The sequence below is a fragment of the Scardinius erythrophthalmus genome, assembly GCF_964197995.2.
Source record: "Scardinius erythrophthalmus genome assembly, chromosome: 9".
Taxonomy (NCBI): Eukaryota; Metazoa; Chordata; class Actinopteri; order Cypriniformes; family Leuciscidae; genus Scardinius; species Scardinius erythrophthalmus.
The window spans coordinates 3,723,322-3,744,227 of NC_138229.1; the positions used below are offsets into that span (position 1 = coordinate 3,723,322).

General features: G+C 37.0%; 1 protein-coding gene across 1 annotated transcript in view; it reads right to left on the reverse strand.

The window, feature by feature from the left end:
- LOC308695529 (uncharacterized protein) overlaps nt 1-1,847 on the reverse strand; it is a 24,733-nt gene extending 22,886 nt beyond the window's left edge. Inside the window, exon 1 of the mRNA XM_081373704.1 lies at nt 1,786-1,847. The gene's annotated coding sequence lies outside the window, so the exon portion shown is untranslated. The remainder of the gene's footprint in view (nt 1-1,785) is intronic.
- Between the last annotated feature and the right edge of the window lie 19,059 nt (nt 1,848-20,906).

Sequence of the window (20,906 nt, forward strand, 5' to 3'; positions counted from 1 at the left end):
TTCCAACTATTCCCCATGCGCGTCTCAAATTGAAGGGTGATCATGCTTTATCTGTCGCTGGTCCAAGATTGTGGAATAATCTGCCGGTAGATGTTAGATCTTCCTTGACTCTTGGTTGTTTTTAAGGGCCGCTTAAAATCTTATTTGTTTTCTTTGGCATTTTAGTACATTAGTAGATGGATTTTTTATGTTTTCTCTTGTTGTTTTTGTAATGTACAGCACTTTGGAACTACTGTGGTAGCCTGTAACGTGCTATATAAATAAATGAACGGATGAATACAGATTGTTTCAAAGCAGCTTCACAGTAATAAACAGGGACATAACAGCTTCAATGATGCAAACTAGAGCAGCACGATTGAATTGTTAAAAGATCGCAATCTCGATTCAAACACCCACGCGATCTCATTCCTAAATGACAACGATTTGTTTATGTCTATTAAACCTTTGACAAAAAGCATCAAATCTGTGTTCGTGCTGCCGCTGACCCAGAGAGAAGTTATCATTTATGAAACAGCTTCACAAACAGTCTTTTCAATCACACTGTATCCTTATTTCTGTGTTACAAATATTCAAATTATCACAGAAGTACTGGGATAAAAGTGTATAGCTTGTATATAATCACTGATGTCTATGGTAGTGATCAAAATAGAGCAAATTCTTTTGAAAGTAACTTGGCGCTTCAAACAAAGATTGTATCGCTTACATCGTTACACCAGTAGGTGGCGACAAGTGACTTAAAAATGTATGTCATTAAATCATTCATTCAAGAGATTCGATCAAAAACGTTGATTCCTCCAGTAATGAAACAAGTGAAGTGCTTATGATTGAGTCACTGAATCATTCGGTCAAGCTGTTTAAAAATAAATAACGTGATACTCAATTTATGCAGAATCGTGCGGCTCCAATGAAAACTTCATCAGAGAATAAACAACAGTGGTGTCATTAGTAGCTCAAGTCAGTTCAGTATTGATTCAGTTTAAAGTTAATTAATCACAAAGCAAGTTTAGTTCAGTTATAAGAAGCTTTACAGAAGACAATAGAGTCGTTATTTAGCTCGAGTCGGTTCAATGTTGATTCAATAACTGTGTACAGTTCAATTCAGCTATAAATCCGCTCTACTGAAGGCAATAGTGTCATAGTCCAGCTCAATTCAGTTCAAGTTTTCTTCTCATCCAAAAGCGCATTACTGAATGTTAAATGTCTTGGTTTCCAGCACAAGACTAAATGCTGATTAACCCAAAGGGAGTCCCTGAATACTCAACAGATACTCTTTGAAAACTTGCATTGAACTACCCATAAATACCTCTATATCTGCCCCTAAAGAGATCCACTGTGTAACGGTATGGGTTAAAAAAAAAGACTGTGTCAAGCCTGTTGAACTCAAATGGACTGTAAGTGATGTATGGTGGCCTGAAGGTCTAGGAACAGGAATCAAAGGTTCTCCTAGGGGACTCTTAGGGTTTTTCTTTTTTTTTGTGGTCTAATGTAAAAAAACACCAAACAAGGATTTCCTTTCACTATCTATTGCATCTGATAAAACACTGTGAGATTTCCAGCCCCTATCGAGAGACACATGCAGATGTCTCGGTAATCTTCGAGAGAATACAACTTCCACAAGTACGGAAAACTTCAGCATCTTGATTCGATTAATGAATAAACCTGTTTACTAATCTTGATGTATGCGCTCTGGCACAGTTGTGCTCTCTGAATCTGTGGCGATCTGCAGTGTTTAACACCCCGGCTGTAAGTGGCAGCTTATGCTAACAAAAGAAGATGTGTCCTTACCAAGTGGCCAGCTAAGCCAGACTTATCAGGGTGGCGTTGCGTTGGCTTGACCTCAGGCAACAGGTGGGGAGGGCAAATCCCTCATGGAGGCAGGATTGGAGATGCTAGTGTGTGTTTTCCATCCACGCTGTACATCCATGTAATCAGTCGATCGCGGGTTGGTTTGTGTGGATATTAAGTACTATACCAGCGTCTTAGAGGTTCCTTCTCATGATGACTTCTCCTCCGGGATATATGTTTACACTACCATTTCTTCCGGCCACTCTGGAGGTGGGCTCGGAATTTCCTCATCCTTTGACATAGTCGGTTACGCAAGTCTGAGACTAGTTGATCGTGACTTAAATCAGTTTTGGAAATTGATTTAGGAGTCCTGTCCGGTTTTTAGGATTCCAGATCTGAAACACAATTCCACATTGGCAAAGTCAACACTGTGCACTTGGTACGACAAAGAAAGCAGCAGAAATTTGTAGAACAAAACCCTGAAATGTATCAAACATAACACATACTCAAAACAACCTTATGTACCTAATTTAAAACAAATAAAACAAAAAACTACAAAAAAACAAAAAACAGGTGGAGTAAAACAGATACACAGAAAACCCTGAAATACATCAGTCTTCATACAATCAAACCTGTAAGTTATTTATAAAACAATTTAAGAGCACGTGGAATAAAAAAAAGTCCATGTCTTTTTGTTTTACTCCAGGGAACAACAAATTCCCAAGCCGGGGAAGCAGGTGGATGTGTTTGCTCTAATGCAAAACCTTGCATTTTAAGGCTTCTCTTATATCAATGAAGTATAAGTTAAAGTAGTCCAATCTATTAAAAAACGACCATTTCACCAAACATTTGTGTGTTCTACGTCCATTACACTTAGTGGAGTATCATAGTGTTTGCTTAGCAACATGCAAACTCTATCAAAGTCAATCGTGAGTCAAGTCTCCCATGCAGAGGGTTATTTGTAAAGTGCACAGAGTTTGTCCCATATGCAGAGCGTTTCAAATCAATCCCTTATGATGTTCCTCTCGGTTACGATGCCTATGTAGACAACACGGCAGCCAAAGTTTTGCAACAGAGCTGTTTAGTGAAGCCAGGAAATTTAAGTAAACCTTTAAGGGTCTCTCACCGTCCGTCATATGGTTTAGACCAAGCATTTGACTTGTTTTACGACAAAATGTTTGTTTTTTTTGTGAAAGTTCTCAGAATTTATTTAGCCTGAAATGAATTGTCAAAATTGAATGTTTTTCTCACTTTTCCGTTTTCCTCAACATTCCTGTTTAAACCGTAACTTTATAAGTGACTGCAAATTCAAATTAAATATGATCGCTGTGCAGTTTGTCTTAAAATTGTAAGGTACTTAAACTAAGCTTATTCCTTCCAGACTTACCATGTGCCATATGAAGCTTACAGGCTGTCCAAATCCTGGTTTGGATGTCCTCTCATACGGAGTCTTTCGTGCGTAAGATCCCTCCGTGCGTGCGTGTGTGTGTGAGAGCAGGAGTTTGCGTGTGTATGTTTTTTAGGGGTGTGCGCATGGCGAACTCTCCTCGGTCCCTGTCAGTCTTTCTCCTCCCTGTGTGTGAGACTCCTCCTCTACCCACTCACTGATCACTGGATGGGTCGGATTACCGTAGACTTTAATCGCTTCTTGGATCTCCCCCTCTCTCGCTGGACGGGGCCTGAGGATGCTCACAACCAGGGCACAATGAACAAGGGCTGTAAACACCTAGTGCACACCACATGCTTGACACCTGTGATGTGGGACAATCCATATAATTCATACTTAACCTGCCAGACAGGCTTCAGAAAGTGTCACTAACTCTTGTAACTCACTAACTCTTCTAATCTTTAATTAATGCCATTTAATTATTGTTTTGTCTCTTGTGGATGCATTGCAAGAGATACAAAGAATGCAAGCTGCTCTGTGAAGGCAATTAAAACAAGTTGCTATAAAAAATGTATATGTATAATGACCAGGAGGATGCTAAGATTTCATTTAATTTCATTTTTTTATTTTGTTTCGAACATATTACAAATAGACAAAGAAAATACAATATAACATATATAAGTTGTAAACAAAGCAACAAAACAACAAAACAAACAAAGTATTTATCCACAATATTTGATGCAAGATGCAAATTATAAGAAGTGCAAATAGTCAAACTTGTTTCAGTAACTGCCCACTATTGCTCAGATATTTTACCTTTAGTACAAATAGCATTTAAATTCTATTTAAACTCCGTTGCATCTATCAGTATTTGCATTTTGCTTAAACAAGATGCTATTTATACTTGGTGCAAACAGAATCTACCACTATTTGTACTCAATGTAATTAGCTACTGTCCATAATTGTCATCATAGCAGTTAATTTCCCCTAATCCCCATTAGGGGATTATTTCCCCCCTCAGAAAATCAATGAAAATGTGAAAATATTATTATTTAATAACAATATAATTTATTACAGCTTACAATTAACAATATCATTTATTTACTATATAGTGTGAATTGAAGGTTATATCAATAATAGCCATCCATTGTTGATAATATAACATCATTTGATAATATATATTTGATAAGTTTATTATTTGTGTATTTAATGTACCTGTAATACAATAAAGGCTGATGCAGACATGCAAATTCAGATGCGAGTCCACATGCATCTTTTTATCACCTTGTCGCTGAATTTCTTGTTTTTTATAGTCTTTGTCTTGTGATGTTTTCTTTCGTCGATCTTCAAAATGCCTCAAGAAATGGAGGCCAAATGTCACTTTTCGACACGCTTTTTGAGCGTTTAGCTTCCCCTACAGCTCATAACCGAATTGAACGCTGCATGACGCTGAAGGATTATTGCGATATGTAGTTTGACATGCGTTTGTGAATGACTTCAGTTCTAAAATAAATAGCTAAAATCACGAGGCCTTCATGTAATCTCTTTTTTTGCTTGTGTGCCATTGGTGCGTGTCAATGCTTCCACACGTAGCTGTTTGTCAAGTTTTTCTTGCTCTGTGACCTTTGACTTAGGGTATTCAGGCTATATTTTCTGTTAATAAAGACCACATTGCTAGAACTGCCCGGTCCTGCAGATTTGCCTTGTATAGAGGATCAGGCCCTTCCTATCAGAGCATGCTACACAACTCCTTGTCCAAGCGCTTGTTCTATCCAGACTGGACTATTGTAATGCTCTCCAGCTTGCTCTGTCAAACCTCTGCAACTGATCCAGATGCTGCAGCGAGAGTGTCTTTAACGAGCCGAAGAGAGCACATGTCACACTTCTCCTCACTAAATTGCACTGGTTGCCAGTTGCCGCTCGCATCAGTTTCAAGTCACGAACAACCCCTGGCTCTGCTCCCTTTTACCTAAACTCATTACTTCAGACGTATGTGCCATCCATTATTGAGTTTCATCATCTCAAAGAGGCACAAAATCACTTTCTCTGACCTTTACCATGACTGTTCCCTGCCTAACTCAACCAGAGCTGTTGAGTCCGTAGCCATTTTCAAGAAACGGCTGAAGACGCATCTTTTTCGGCAGCCCTTGATCCAGTAATACTAACTCTTTCTCTTCTTTTTTATTTATAAAACAAAAACAAAACAAATTGTTTTTACATGTACTGCGTTAGATTAAACTGAGAAGGGTCATGCAGGGTTCCCTCGGGTGCTTGAAATCCTTGAAAGTTTGTGAATCTGGAAAAAAAAAAAAAAAAAAATTCAAGGCCCTGGAAAGTTTTTGAAAATGAACATAATAGATACAGTTCCTTGAAGTGCTTGAATTTATTTTATTTAGTTTTCTGGAAAAAAATTCCATATTATTCCCTCCGGTCCGCTAATGTGTTAATTCGCCAACACTTCGTGGCCTATGCACACTAGCTTGCTTGATTTACGTTAGCTACGCGCATTTACGCGTTACGTTAAGTGTTTTCCGCGTGAGGTACTTTGTGTTGTACGTTGCCATGACGTTCACGCGCGCACAAAACAACTACAGTGGAACCTCATCGTTTGTTGTCCGACACTACAAATGTGTTCCCACATTAAGTCCTTGAATTTGAGGGTATTGGACCTGTATAGTCCTTGAAAGGTCCTTGAATTTTAAGGGCGTTTTCACACCTGAAAGTCCGCACCAAGGTCCGAACCAAAGTTCATGTTTTGATACATTGTATACATTCAGTTAGTTTTGGTTTGGTTTCACATTGCAATTATGCGAGCGCACTAAAGAACTTTACATGACGTACTTGCGTCCTGTCGTCATCGTCTATATGGGTGTGAGGAAAATAACAGGAGGATGCAAATGCAAGTAAAATTCTCAGTTTATTTGAAAGCGGTCAGATGAAGACACAGGTCGGGGACAAACACTGGCTGAGATGAAGCAGGGACGAGATGGCGATCCGGTGGTGGTGCGGTGAACAGCGTGCTCGAGTGAAACAACCAGGAACCGTGGGACATCAGACGACACGAAGAACTGACGAAAATCCAGACGAAGAACTTCTCAGACGAGGCACAGGAACAGGACACACACCGAGGAACAACCACAACGATCTGACAACATGAGAGGGAAATTACTGGGCATATAAAGGGAACTGGGATTGAAGACAGCTGGTGACACTAATCGACACAACGAGTAACCACACCCACACAATTACATTCACACAGACACATCAGCATGAGACAGCCGATTCATGAACCGTGACAATGGGCTGCATTTTTACATTGATTGGTTTGTAAACGGACGTGCGTCTGATGTCAGCGTGTTGTCAAGTCGGCAGGGTAACTTTTTATAAGAATGAATGAACAGACGCATATCGTTGCCACTATACTTTTACTATTATGGCATTACTCCCTGTAGCACCAGCTATACTCGAGGCTAGTCCAAATGAACGTCCTTGTTGTGCGAGCATTTAATCGTCGCCGGCAGGACGTGTGTGTGTGTGTGCGTGTGTGTGTGAATCAGCTGGAAGAAACGCTGTGGGACAGATCTGCACATAAATATTCTTCTTCAGTTGTTTAGGCTACGTGGGAACCACCGGAACTTCCTGTAAATGGTCTGAAAGTCCGAACCATACAGAAAATGCTTTCACACTAGAAACGAACCAAACCTTTGTTCAGTTTGATCTGGACAGAGACGACCTCTTTTCGTCGGACCACATTTCATCTGTTTGGTCTGGACCGTGGTCCGCGGGAGCTTTTGGCGCTTTTCCACTGCATGGTACGGCTCGGTTCGGCTCGGTACGGTTCGACTCGGCGCGGAACGGTTCAGCTCGCTTCGCTTTTCCACTGCGTGGTACGACTCGACTCGTTACGGCACGGTTCGGCTCGCTTTAGCTCCTTTGCTTTTCCACTGCAGTTAGTACCACTTCAAAGTGGGTGGGACTGATCGTTATATAGTTGCTGTCTCTATACCATGACATCATATTAAATGCGAATTTTTCATTTCGTGTTTCCCCATCCACTCCTCGGCAACTGACGAGAGGAACGTCTACTCTGCACCTCGTCCACTGACCACGATTCAGCCATTTCTTTTTTTTGAAGTTTATACTCTTTTTTTTGAAGCAAATACTTTAAAAAAGGTTGGCTGTTGTCTACTGGCTATTTAAATCTAGCGGGTTTAGTGTCTCGTGTTGTAAATACAATGACGCTGGTGATTCTGTCTGACCAATCAGTGATCTGCAGTGTTTTCACGTCACATTTTAGTATCGGTACGGTACGCTTGGAACCTCAACAGAGGTGGTACCATTTAAAGTGAGCCGTACCATACCGTACCATGCAGTGGAAATGCGCCATAAGTGAGCCGTACTGAACCGAGCCGTACCGTACCATGCAGTGGAAATGCGCCTCGGACCAAACTGAAAAGTCCGAAAATCCGGACCAAACAAGGTAGGTGTGAAAGGGCCCTAAGTTAACCAAGGTGTGGGAACCCTAGTCATAGCACTTGCATATTGTTGTCCTACTGTTAGTTTAACTGCTTCTATTGTTCTCATTTGTAAGTCGCTTTGGATAAAAGCGTCTGCTAAATGATTAAATGTAAATGTAATGAGTGTGATTTGTGCTATAGAAAATAAACTGACTTGACTTGAGATTTGTTTTGACGTGACATGCATTGCACTTGGTTTGTAGTTGTGGAAAGCAGCATGTTGTCCCCTCACCTCACAAGTCCTTCCACAGCGAAATAGCTTGAAACTTATGGCCGTTAACCAAAGATGCAGGCCTCCGGGAAGAGAAAGTGTGAGACTCTGCAGGGCTCCTGAGAAGGTCCATGCAAGGTTATTGACTCGTACACTCCCTGAAACGCATCAGCTCTCAGCATAAAGAGTGTTAAGAGTCAGTTAATGCAAAGCAGATGGAAGACCTTCACGAAACATGAATGTCTGACTGTACGGCAGCACGGCGAACGCTCGTTCTGCAACCTGTCCGAAGTCTCGAGCAACTCCTGACTCAGAGATATCTGACTCTCGTAACATTCCAACCGCGTGATTCAGCACCTGGACGGAGAGAGAAAAGTGTGTTTGACAGTGAAGCATGTCTTTGCTGAGAGGATAGAAGGATAGTTTATTTAACTTGTTTGATGTTAAACTTGGAAAGAAGAAACTATTTTAACATGCAAAGACAACTATGAGTCATTTGTAGCTTGATTCTCTTGAACACTCTAAGGTTGTGTTCACACTAGTTCGGTTTGCTTGGTCCATTTGGTCCAAAAAAAAAAAACATAAAACATTTAGTCCTGGTCTATTTAGCGTTCACATTGGCATTTTAACACTGAACCTAAAGATACTGAACGTTACTGATATGTTCACAACCTGATTGTTCGGATTTTATTTATGTATATTTAGCAACGGAACTTGCCGAACATCTAAAACCGTTGCTGTGTTCTGGGAATAATGTGCTCGTTGTGTGTGTGTGTGTGTCGCTACATATGATGGTATTCTGACCAGCTGAGAACTCGTGAAGAGCTTATAAATGTGTAAAGGAGTCAAAACAGCGTCAGGAATCCCTCCGTCACACACACCAAGATCTGCTGTGAGGAGAAGCGCTTCTGATGCCTGAACTGAACTGTGATGAGCAACATCTCGACTATGATGAGAAAAACAGGTGTGCTTGAGCATTCTGTCCTTTTTAGGGTCTCATCTTCCTGTTTTTGGTTCGTTTACATGTCTTTGGTCCATGTTGTGTTCATATTTCATTCGAACCGCACCAGCGTTTTGGGAAGCGGACCGAGACCCATCTTTTTGAAAAACTTATCACCGTTGTGTACAGTTTACCTCCACACTTCTTCAATTGGTTCTATAGTTATGTGCGTTTGAATATATGTGCGCAGGTTTGTAATTCCCTACAAACCAAGCCTAAACAAAGTACTGGTCTTTCCTTATAAATTTTGATACAGAATTTTATTTTGTCATGGTGATGTCAGGTATGCGAAACTGTAGAGTGGTAAAGGGATTCTCCATAGGGAGAGACCAGTTGGCACTTCAGCACTTCATCGGGTCCAGGCGAAGGTCCTTCGTCAGATCTGGATACGGCCTGGATCCGGCAGGCTGCGGGAAAACCTCGGGATAAACAAAGACACTAAAATTAGCGTAGATGCCATTCTTCTTATGATGTAACGAGTACATCAGGATTTATGGGAAGTGTTCCCGGTTCCGGCTGACCCAATCTTGTCCTATCATAACAAACCATACATCAATGGAAAGCTTATTTATTCAGCTTTCAAGTGATGTATAAATCTCAATTTAAATGGGGGGATTGGCACACCGGGAAAAGTTCAGGTGCTTCCGATGGCCAGTCAGTCTACTCCACAGCCAATCACGGGCCCCTTCCATGTGATGTTTTCAAAAGTACCGACTTCGATACCAAGTCAGTACTGAAATTTAAAAAATGTGACACTTTGAGCGCCCGTACCGAACCTACGTTCTGACATACAACCCAGAAGCGCTGCGCTGTTACACTACGTGAACTCACTCAGAGGCCCACACAGAAGGAAATGAAGAGTTGATCAGGATCATCCGTGGAAAAAAACTCAAGAAATACTTTTGAAAACAGTTAGTAGTTTTGTAATTCTGTTTGGTGACTCTATTGTTGCAGAAATAACATACCTCACCTTTAACTGGAAATGTCCAGGTGTTGATGGCTGTGATTATAGAATACTCAATATTTCCAGTGTATTTAGGTGTCATAACATGCCATTTATTTGTGATGGTTGTATACTGAATCACAATGGCCACGTACACAAATGTGCAAGTGAATAAATGATCATTCTGTGTGTTTATGGAATACAGGAGTCACTCCTGAGCTTGAACTCTTTGGCATCTCATGTATGTAAACATAAAGCATGAATGTTTAATCGGATTGGTTCAGCTGTTTTTGACCAAAATGACGCAACAGGAGACTTATAATCACCCAATTATTAGTGAACCACTGTGGATTTGCTAAATTCTGTTGTGCCAAAAATATTGTAATGTTTGCTTGTATTGTTTGCAGGGTTATAGTTAATTAAAACTGAACTCATTTTTGTTTAAATTGAGACAGACACATGAAAAAATGACAAAAACACATCAATTAAAACACTTTAACTAATATGAAAATGGAAAACACTCAATGCTAATCAAATAACAGTTTGTTTGTTACAAAAAAAAACTTTAATTTAATTAAATTATCTCCATTCCCACGTTTAGTTACTTGAGTAAAAAAAAAAAGTGGAACATTATGTATCTGACCAGAATCCATTTTTTATTTCACTTTCTCTTTTTCAGATGAACGCACACCCATCATTATGTGTAAGTTCAAACACTTGCACATTGTTGTCTAGTTCTGTGGAAGCAGTTAAACCCTATCTTATGCTTTTGTGTTAAACAAAGCTGTTCATTGAAGCTTTTATCTGCATGGCAGCCTGTCTCACAAAACCCTTATGGTGAATCATTAAACAGACGTACTGAACCAAGACCATGGGATGCATTTCAGACTGAAGGGCTCTTCACTGGAACCCCAAAACCGGGTGATGTTGAGATGACAGATTTTCTTATGTAATGATAGCGGGAAATCCTCAGCAAATTGTATTCAGGCCAGCGATTACATTATTTTTTTTCTGTTTACTTAACAAACTATTGCTAAGTCTTTGAACACACTTTTGGTGTTTTGCTGATTTTCAGTGGATGTATGAAGTCAGTTCTCCTGAAGTTCACAGGTGTAGAGAATCACATTAAAGGGATATTTCACCGCTGGAAAGTATATCGATATAAGATATTAGATATAATATTGGCCGATATGGTCTTTTTTTTTTTTTTACACATCGGTATCGTTCCGATGTCAAAATAGGGCCGATGTGAACAGGCCGATAATCATTTCTGTGTATTTGACGTGTGAAGTTGAAGATGCTGACTCGCAATCTTCGCAGTAGTGAGCGCGCCTGAGAAAAATGCACATTTCATATGGATGACATAAGCAGGGAACAGTCTGTTTACTTTCGTTTTGAATTGTTCTGTTTAAAAGTACACATTTCAAGCTTTCTATATATGTCTCAGGTCTGTGAGGCAAGTAGGCTACCTTATACGCTGAGTTTCGGCTTATTACGCTGAGTTCCATACTAAAAAAAAAAAAAAGAATAAAAAATCATCTTTTGGAAACTGAACTTAATGCCTTAATTTAAAAAATTATGGAGTATGAAGTAACTGGCCTTTAAAAAATAAAAATCTGCCTGCCTCTATGGGAATTTAACATAGGGGTGTCCAAACTTATGCACCCTGTATTTTAAGGAAGAACATTTATTTATTTACAATACATTATTCATTCACAAAGAAAATTGGTGTCCTTAAAGGTTGGATTTTTCCTAATTTTTTTAATTAAGGCATTAAGTTCAATTTCCAAAAGATGATTATTTATTCCTCTTTTTAGTCAACTTTGGCATGGGTGTCTAAACTTATGCATAGCACTGTATTAGACAAGCTCCAGGTTCACGTGCCGGCGCCTCCGTGTCCTGATTAAATATTTTCTACTATATTTATTCTTATTTATTAAATCCAGGCATTTGGTTGATGAAACATTGATTAAAATTAAGATACAATTAATACAAAACGAAATAAAATTTAAAGACAGGCTTTGTGCTTTCTGTTTGAGGTCTCTGTGAAAGTTTAAAAGCAGTCTTTTAGTGCCACTTTCAGAGCGCTCACGTCTACGAACTATCCTGTCCGTAACATTGTTTTTTTTGTGTGTGAAATAAATTTCGAAATAAATGCGACTTATAGTCCAGTGCGACTTATATACTGTATGTTTTTTTCCTCTTCATGATGCATTTTTTGACTGATCGTTTTTTTGACTTTGTTTATTTTGCACACAGGTAAAGGTGCCCAATATCAGTCATTTCTGAAAATAAATTACAAAAGTAAAAAAAAAAAAAGTGTTTTGGAAAATAGCTCTTTATTTGATTATCATAAAAATGTGTTTTCTATACAGAGATATCGACATCAGTAAATATCGGTATCGGCCATAACAGCAATATTAATATCGGTTATCGGTATCGGCCGCAATTTTCACATCGGTGCATCACTAGTTTCTTTATTTACAATAAATGATGCACGTTGATATTTTATCTAATGTAATGACATTTGTATACTTTTTTTGCGTTGCTTATTAAATTGTCTAAGTATTTTTTAGTTTTTTAATGTGGCTTAAGTGTTTAAATATTTATATTTGCTCACCATTTATTTGATGAAAAATACAGTAAAAACGGTCATATTGTTAAGCATCATTGCTATTTAAAATAACTGTTCTCTGCTAAATATATGTTATAATGTAGTTTATTTCTGTAGTTAATTTTTAGCTGAATTTTGTCACATCCACATTTTTGCTGCTTCATATTTTTGTGGAAACCCAGGTTTTTTTTACAAATAGAAAGTTTACTATTGTATTGTAGTATTATAAATGTCTTTACTGTCACTTTTGATCAAGTTAATGCATCCTTGCTGAACAAAAGTATTCATTTATTTAAAAACAACTTTGGCTCTGAAACGTCCATTACCGGGAAGACGTCTGTCAGCTGTAGCTCAAGTATTTCAGACAGTTTACACCGATTTCATCAGCCGTTCTGAGCAAGCAAAACTAGTTAACTCCAACTCAGATGAGGCAAAATTAGTGCTCTTTCTAAATCTGCAAGGCTGGCCGAGCTTAATCTGTTATAGAGGCTTTAATTAGCTGGCAAACTTCTCATTAGAGCTTTATCAGGTAATGCGGGTGAGATCAGGAGCAAACGCTGCTATTAACACACTTTGATTACACAAGACGTCTAGTTAACTTCATGCTGTAACTAAACTATTCGACTGGCAAACAGCGTCTTTCTACAATGACCATCATTCAAAAAGTTGTGTATTTTGAGAAAATGAACATTTTGTAAGCCAATCGAAATATTTTTAGTCTATGAAATGTTTTGTTGAAAAGAACATTTGTGCATCTTTACAGTAAATGCTGGCACTTGATTTAATATTGTATGAAGAGTTCAGATGCAAAAGCCTCTAAGTGCCATCTGAAATTTTCTTCTAGAATGATAATTTTCATAAAGCTTGTATATTTAAGCTCAGTAATTTCACTTAAATGACAATTAATAGGTAATTTGCATTGCCATTTAAGTGAAATTATTGAACTTAAATATACGAGCTTGATAAAAATTATCATTCTATAAGAAAATTTCAGATGGCACTTAGAGGCTTTTGCATCTGAACTCTTCGTATATATACTTTTTAGTGTGGCTTAAGTGTCTAAATATTTATACTTTCTCACCAAGAGAATTATGGTGAGAATCTCCATAATTGAATGGAGATTCAATTCAATAAAATTAACATGAATCTCACCAAATCGACTATGGATTTGATATCCGATCAAAATACTGTTTTAAATGAACTGTTTTATATTATGTAAATATATATTAAAAATGTAATTTATTCCTGTGATGCAAAGCTGTATTTTCAGCATCATTACTCACAGTCTTCAGTGTCACATGATCTTTCGCCATTTAAATGGAAATTTATATTTTTTGATTTATATTTGACGTCACAGCTCAGGATAATCGCCAGTGAAGGTTTGGAGACATTACTAATAACTATGATGTAATTTTCCTGTGATGAGTCACATGAATCCACTCACAAAGACATTAAGTTATTGTTTTTTTCTGTTTCTCACATACTTTTCTGTTTTTGCTCCAATTCACAGTTTATCGTGTTGTGATTCATCCTGGCTCAGAACTCTTTATTGACGATTGTTTTTGAAATCCCTATGGAGAAAATGACTTCTGGTTGCAAAGTCACTGAAAAAGTGGCCACTCACTGTCTCGCTCTGTTTCACACACCGCAATTTTATCATCGCAATGGATTGGAAAAGCGAGGTATTCTTTCTATTTGCCCTCAAGATTAAGCATGCTTGATTTCATGAAGATTCCCTCCGGATTCTTCCCCTGTTGTTTGGATTTGATCAACGATTATAGTTGTCCTGAAATGAACCAATGATTTAAAAGAAAGTATGTGCATTAGAGTTGTGGTTTTTCATTCCAGCACCAGATTCTGAGTGCATTGTTTATTTGTTTGGTAGTATACAATCAGACGTTTGAATCGACTCCCTCTGCGCTGGCTCCCTTCCTGGCTGTTTCCCGTTGATATGCGAGATCTTTGAGTTTTGTTAGTGTAATGGGGTACTTCAGATGTTTGCACACTGCATGCTACTCAAGATAAATTTATTAAAAGCACGTTTTGACCATCAGGTCTTCATCAGGTGCAATCTTTTTTTGTTTATGTTATTTTGATGTCCTGCACCTGAGCCCAATCTGGGTGTTTGGGATGTGCATACCAGTTTTGTATTTTTGGTACTTCAGATGTTTGACATATGTGACCCTGGATCACGTCACCAGTCACATGTCGCACGGGTATATCTGTGGCAATAGCCAACAATACATTGAATGGGTCAAAATTATCGATTTTTCTATCATGCCAAAAATCATTATGATATTAAGTAAAGATCATGATCCATGAAGATATCTAGTAAATTTCCTACCGTAAATATATAAAACATTTATTTTTGTGAGTGAATGCTGCACAATCGCGAACATAAATTAACAACTTTAAAGGAGATTTTCTCAATGTTTTAATTTTTTTGCACCCTCAGATTCCAGATTTTCACATCTCTGCCAAATATTGTCCTATCCTAACAAACCACACATCAATAGAAAGCTTATTTATTCAGCTTTCAAGTGATGTATAAATCTCAATTTCCAAAAATTGACCAATGTGACTGGTTTTGTGGTCCAGGGTCACATATGTCCTGACCTGTTGCTGTGTCTTTCTCTGGGGTTTGGGCCTCTTGTGTTTGTGTGAGCTCAACCTGTTAGTGTGAAGGTGATGCAAACATTAAATTCTCCTTTTTGTTTTGCACAGAAGAAGAAGAAGAATAATAAGAATGAAATGAATGTAATGAAATTAGAGCAGTTCAATGACAAAATGTTTTTTTTTTTTTTTAACGTTGATATTTTAAAGCGGTAGAAAAGAGGTGGTCATAATGAATTAATAGTTAATATAATTATTTAATAATACTTGTAACTTGAAGAAAACTGGTTAAAGTGCCCCTATTATGCTATTTTGAATATTGCTTTTCATGCAGTGTGTAATAAAGCTGTTTGTGAATGTGAAAGGTCTGCAAAGTTTAAAAAACAAAGTGCACAACAAATAAAGTTAATGTCTTCTAAAAGAAAGAATTGATTCTGAACTGCTGAAACAAGTCATCAGCAATTCCAGTCTCATTTTCTGTTACATACCTATGTAACAAATTTGCATAATGCCAGCCTATGTATCTGGAAGAGTTTGGTTCATGTTGTTCATGTCGGGAAGAAGCTTTTTCAGCACTGCAAATCCACTTCTAAAGGATGAGAACTCGTGGTGGAATTGATACGGGAGAACTGATGCCACTGTGTATCAAGCACTGAGGACATCTGACCAATCAGAGCAGAGTAGACCAATCACAGCAGACTGGGCCATCTGACCAATCAGAGCAGAGTAGACCAATCACAACAGACTGGGCCATCTGACCAATCAGAGCAGAGTAGACCAATCACAACAGACTGGGCCATCTGACCAATCAGAGCAGAGTAGACCAATCACAACAGACTGGGCCATCTGACCAATCAGAGCAGAGTAGACCAATCACAACAGACTGGGCCATCTGACCAATTAGGAAAAATTAGGAACCTTTAAAATATCACAATAAGGGCATTTACATTTTTTTTAATCTATTTACTTTTTCGTTCTCTCTTTTGTGAAAGAGAGTTAAAATTGGTTTAGTGTGGGAACAAATTAATCCCAGTTAATTTGTTTCGACGGGTTAAATTAAGATAAGTTTACAATAGGTTTGCTTTTAATTAGGGAGAAAACTTCCCTGAAAGTTTTAATTGGTCTCCAATAAAGCAAAAATTCTCAGATCTGATTTTTCTTTTTATCACCCGCCAGTTTAATAAAACAATAGGACATTAATGGACACAAGCCATTCAGCGAATGATATGAAGAAACGCCAGTGGAATCACATCCAGATGTGTGTGTTTGCAGAAGACTTTATTTAGCAGATTTTTATTATGGGTGAAATCAGTCATTTCATCTGATGGGATTGCTCTTCCACACACTAAACTGTTGCCCAAGTATTTCTGATGTGTTGCAGACCAGATCTAATGTGCAGAGCCTCAATGCTGGATCATGACCGCTTACAGACCTGGATTGAGTTTATAACTCAAGTACGGTTTTATGTACCAGTGTCAGACAGCGAGGGCTTGATGTGATCCGCACCCGTATTTAACTATATTCATGTTTTGGACTGTATCCTGTCAATGATTATATCATCAGATGTCAAATCAGAATGAATCATAATTGTTATTCAAAAATGAAATGGAGACCCATTAGATTTGGGTACTGCACATTTTGAAATGGCTCCTGATATGATTAGAAATACCTTATACAATTGTTTGTTTATATTATACGTGTGTGTGTGTGTGTGTGCATAAATAAATTATATATATATATATATATATATATATATATATATATATATATATATATATATATATATATATATATATACATATGTTACCGGCAAAGTGTGAAATCCCGGTATTGTATAGAATGCCTGATGGTTTTTGGCAAAAATACATTACCTAATTCTATACATTACCTAGGCATTCTATAGAATGCCGGATTACACACTTTGCCGGTAACATATATACTGTATATATATACAAATTACCCCATAAACAATGTCAAAAATTTAAGTCAAAACAAGTCACCAATTTTACTATTATTTAGTGTGTGTGTGTGTGTGTGTGTGTGTGTGTGTGTGTGTGTAATATAATACAATAAAATGCATAAAATATTTATATAAAGTACTATATATATACAGTATATGTCTGTGTTTGTGTATATGTATTTATGTACATTTACTTACGTATATATACATATATATCTGTATGTGTGCATATAAAATACAAAAAAATTGTATGATTTAAAATGTAAAAATAGAGCTGTGTTTATGTATGTTAAAAAAATATACATATATATCATATATAATATATATATGTATATAAAAATGATATATATGTATATATATAAAACAATAATTTTACAATTATTATTGTAAAAAAAAAAACGGCTTAATCTATCATAATCTTGATCAAATGACTTTTATTTTATTTTTTTAACTATAAATCTTTCAACTTATTTCCATATCATAATCCTGAAATGATTGTTTAAAATATTTACAATACACACAAGCATAGGTTTGTTTTTCACTGTCCTTATTTTTCCGTCCGTTCTGGTGGTTTGCATGATCTTTACGTGGACTCCCTACTGTAATTATGTATTTTTAATTTTCAGAAGTATTTTCAAAAATAACCAGATGTTATAAACATGTCTTGTCAAATCATGCAACCAATTACGGTGATTCAAACCACAACCTCATGGAGAAAATGATTCCTCAACATGTTGTATTTACTTTTGTGAATTATGTCGAGAGCGCAGGGCTTTTCTCGAAAACCTCATTCCATGTCGTTTCAACCACCAGATGCTTTTGAGCGAACTGAAATACTGTATGAAGATGAATCTCTTGTGCCATATGTTCACATCATAATTAGTGCCTCAGACAGACAGACTACACAGCAATTTGACTTCTTAGTGAAGGTTTTATGAAAATATACATGCAGGGTGGGACTGTCATGTGACCCACGAGTCACATGATATTATGAAAGCTTTCTGAACTGGTTTCCATGGCAGTGAAGTTTGTGAAGTAGTGCAGTGTAAATATTTGGCCATTTTCTTTGATTCAAGACTTCCTGACCAGAAATGTGCGTTTGTGTTTATAACAAAACACCAAGACAAGAAAAAAAGTCAGCTAGTATTTATGAACCTGACTGTAACCAATGATTGTGGGGAAATATACTTTAAAACCAATGCATTTAAAATAATACTGTATTATTTAATGTCCTTTCAACAAGCAAACGTATCTTTATCTCCATCTAGTGGTTGTTTGGTGAGATTGCAACTGTCATGAAGAGTCAAATCAATCCTTGATGTTTTGGGGGAAAGAAACAAGTGAAGACGATTGTTGTTATTTTTTATTTTTTCATATTTTTATATACTTTTCATGACATTTTATATGCACATATTTTCAGGCAGTGCATGGTTATAGTACTTTCCCATAGATATACTGTATGCAACACACACATTTGACACGAACTTGACCACAATGACATCAGTACGCGACCAGAGGAAGAGGAATTCTTCATCACTATCAGTCTGTAGTGTCATTCAGTGTCTGTATATGATATTCATCTCCCACAAACACACTTCAGTCCAAAAATATCAGTCCATTTGACTTATTTTCGCTCCTGACCCATGAGAGGAACCTTTGGCAGTTTTTTAACAGTATTGGCCAGTGTTTTATAGTTTCTCATCTCTCCAGAAAACACTCTCCCAGGCACTCAGAGGAAAGCCAGAACTACCATTAGCATAGAAAAGCATTATTGCTCCCGTCTGTGAATTAGAAACAAGGGATTTAAAACGTCACATTCTTTCTTTGTGTCTTCAGAAACACTTATAATGTTACGCAACTGTTCCATCATGTGACATGAGAATTTTAGAATGTTGCTACATGGTTGCTAGGGTGTTTTGCATGGTTGTTAGGGGATTACATACTGGCCTTGCGAAGTCTCTGTGGTATTTGTTTTTGCCAATCCTAAATATGAGCAAAAGTGATGCTTGCTTGTCTTAGCAAACTTATGAAATCTTTGGAATATATTTTCCTCATGATGTTAAAACTATGTGGCTACAAACCCAGTCTGAGGGCAGGATATATGACCAATATCCAAAAGTGAATCTTTCAGACGAGTCATTATATGGTATTTTGCCTACAAGATGTAAAGTCCATTCACACCAAGAATGATAACTATAACATAATGATAAAGATATTATCGTTTTTTGAAAATAGTTCTAAAAGAATAGCAGAGTCCTACGGAAGCTCGTTTCCGCCACAGAATAAAACTATTTAAAATACTTTTTTTTTTCTCAGAATTGCATGACTTTTTATCTCGCAATTCTGACTTTTTCTTGCACAATTTTGACTTTTTCTTGCAATTACGACTTTTTATCTCGCAATTCTGACTTTTTATCTCTCAATTCTTACTTTTTATCTCTCAATTCTGACTTTTTATCTCTCAATTCTGACTTTTTATCTCTCAATTCTGACTTTTTATCTCTCAATTCTGACTTTTTATCTCACAATTGCGACTTTTTATCTCACAATTCTGACTTTTTCTTGCACAATTCTGACTTTTTTTCTTGCAATTACGACTTTTTATCTCACAATTCTGACCTTTTTTCTTGCAATTACGACTTTTTATCTCACAATTCTGACTTTTTTTCTTGCAATTACGACTTTTTATCTCACAATTCTGACCTTTTTTCTTGCAATTACGACTTTTTATCTCACAATTATGAGTTTTTTTTCTTGCAATTACGACTTTTTATCTCACAATTATGACTTTTTCTAGCAATTACGACTTTTTATCTCAAAATTCGGACTTTTTCTAGCAATTACGACTTTTTATCTCACAATTCAGACTTTTTCTTGCAATTGCGACTTGGACCTTTTTTCTTGCAATTGCAACATTTTATCTTGCAATTATGACTTTTTTTCTCGCAATTACGACTTTTTATTGAAATTCTGACTTATTTTTGCAATTGCGACTTCCCGCCCCCATCAATTCTGACTTTTTTTTCTTGCAATCGCGAGTTTATATCATGTGTTTCTGAGAAAAAAAAGGCAGAATTGCAAGATGTAAACTCGCAATTGCAAGAAAAAGTAAGAATTGCGAGATAAAATGTCCCAATTACCTTTTTTATTCAGTGGCAGAAACAAGCTTCCATACAAACCACAACTATAACAAGAAAGAATTTTTCTCCAGCCGGTGAATATTAACATCCAATCAGAATCTATCCTGCGTTTAAGAGCTTGAGCATTTAAAGCGGCAGACGACAAAATTGCAGCGTGTGCTTATAATAAACATACTTTATGCTAATATGGTTATCTTTATAGTTATCGTTCTTGGTGTGAACAGACCTTTAGGTAGTAAAGCCACAGCAAATGCATAGGCAAGGTTTTGTCAAAAGCACACAATAGTTTTTGTTTTCTAATTCACAGGAGTGGCTGCAATAAAATGTATATCCTCTGCACTGCATTACAATGTAATTGTATATGCAAGTAACATTTCAATAAATATTCTGGATTTGGTGCAACTTAAGCTGTATGAACAACATCTGTCAGAACATATAATTTTTGCATGTACAGTAATGCACTTTCAATGGAAGTCAATGGGTCACTGCACTGGGATAAATGGATAAAATATACACCATTTTGAATGTATAGCCAAGAGAATTCAACATCACACGTTACATGTTAATTACTGTTATTTCCATTATTTTGTCCTATTATGATCATGTAAAATCCAGTTACACTCCACAGACTTGGATCGTACAGTAAGTGCATCACTGTAAATGTAATGTAAGGACAAGTGAAAATTATTGTCTATGCTAAACGACAGCTGGCTACAGATAGAAGTCTTCAGCAGAA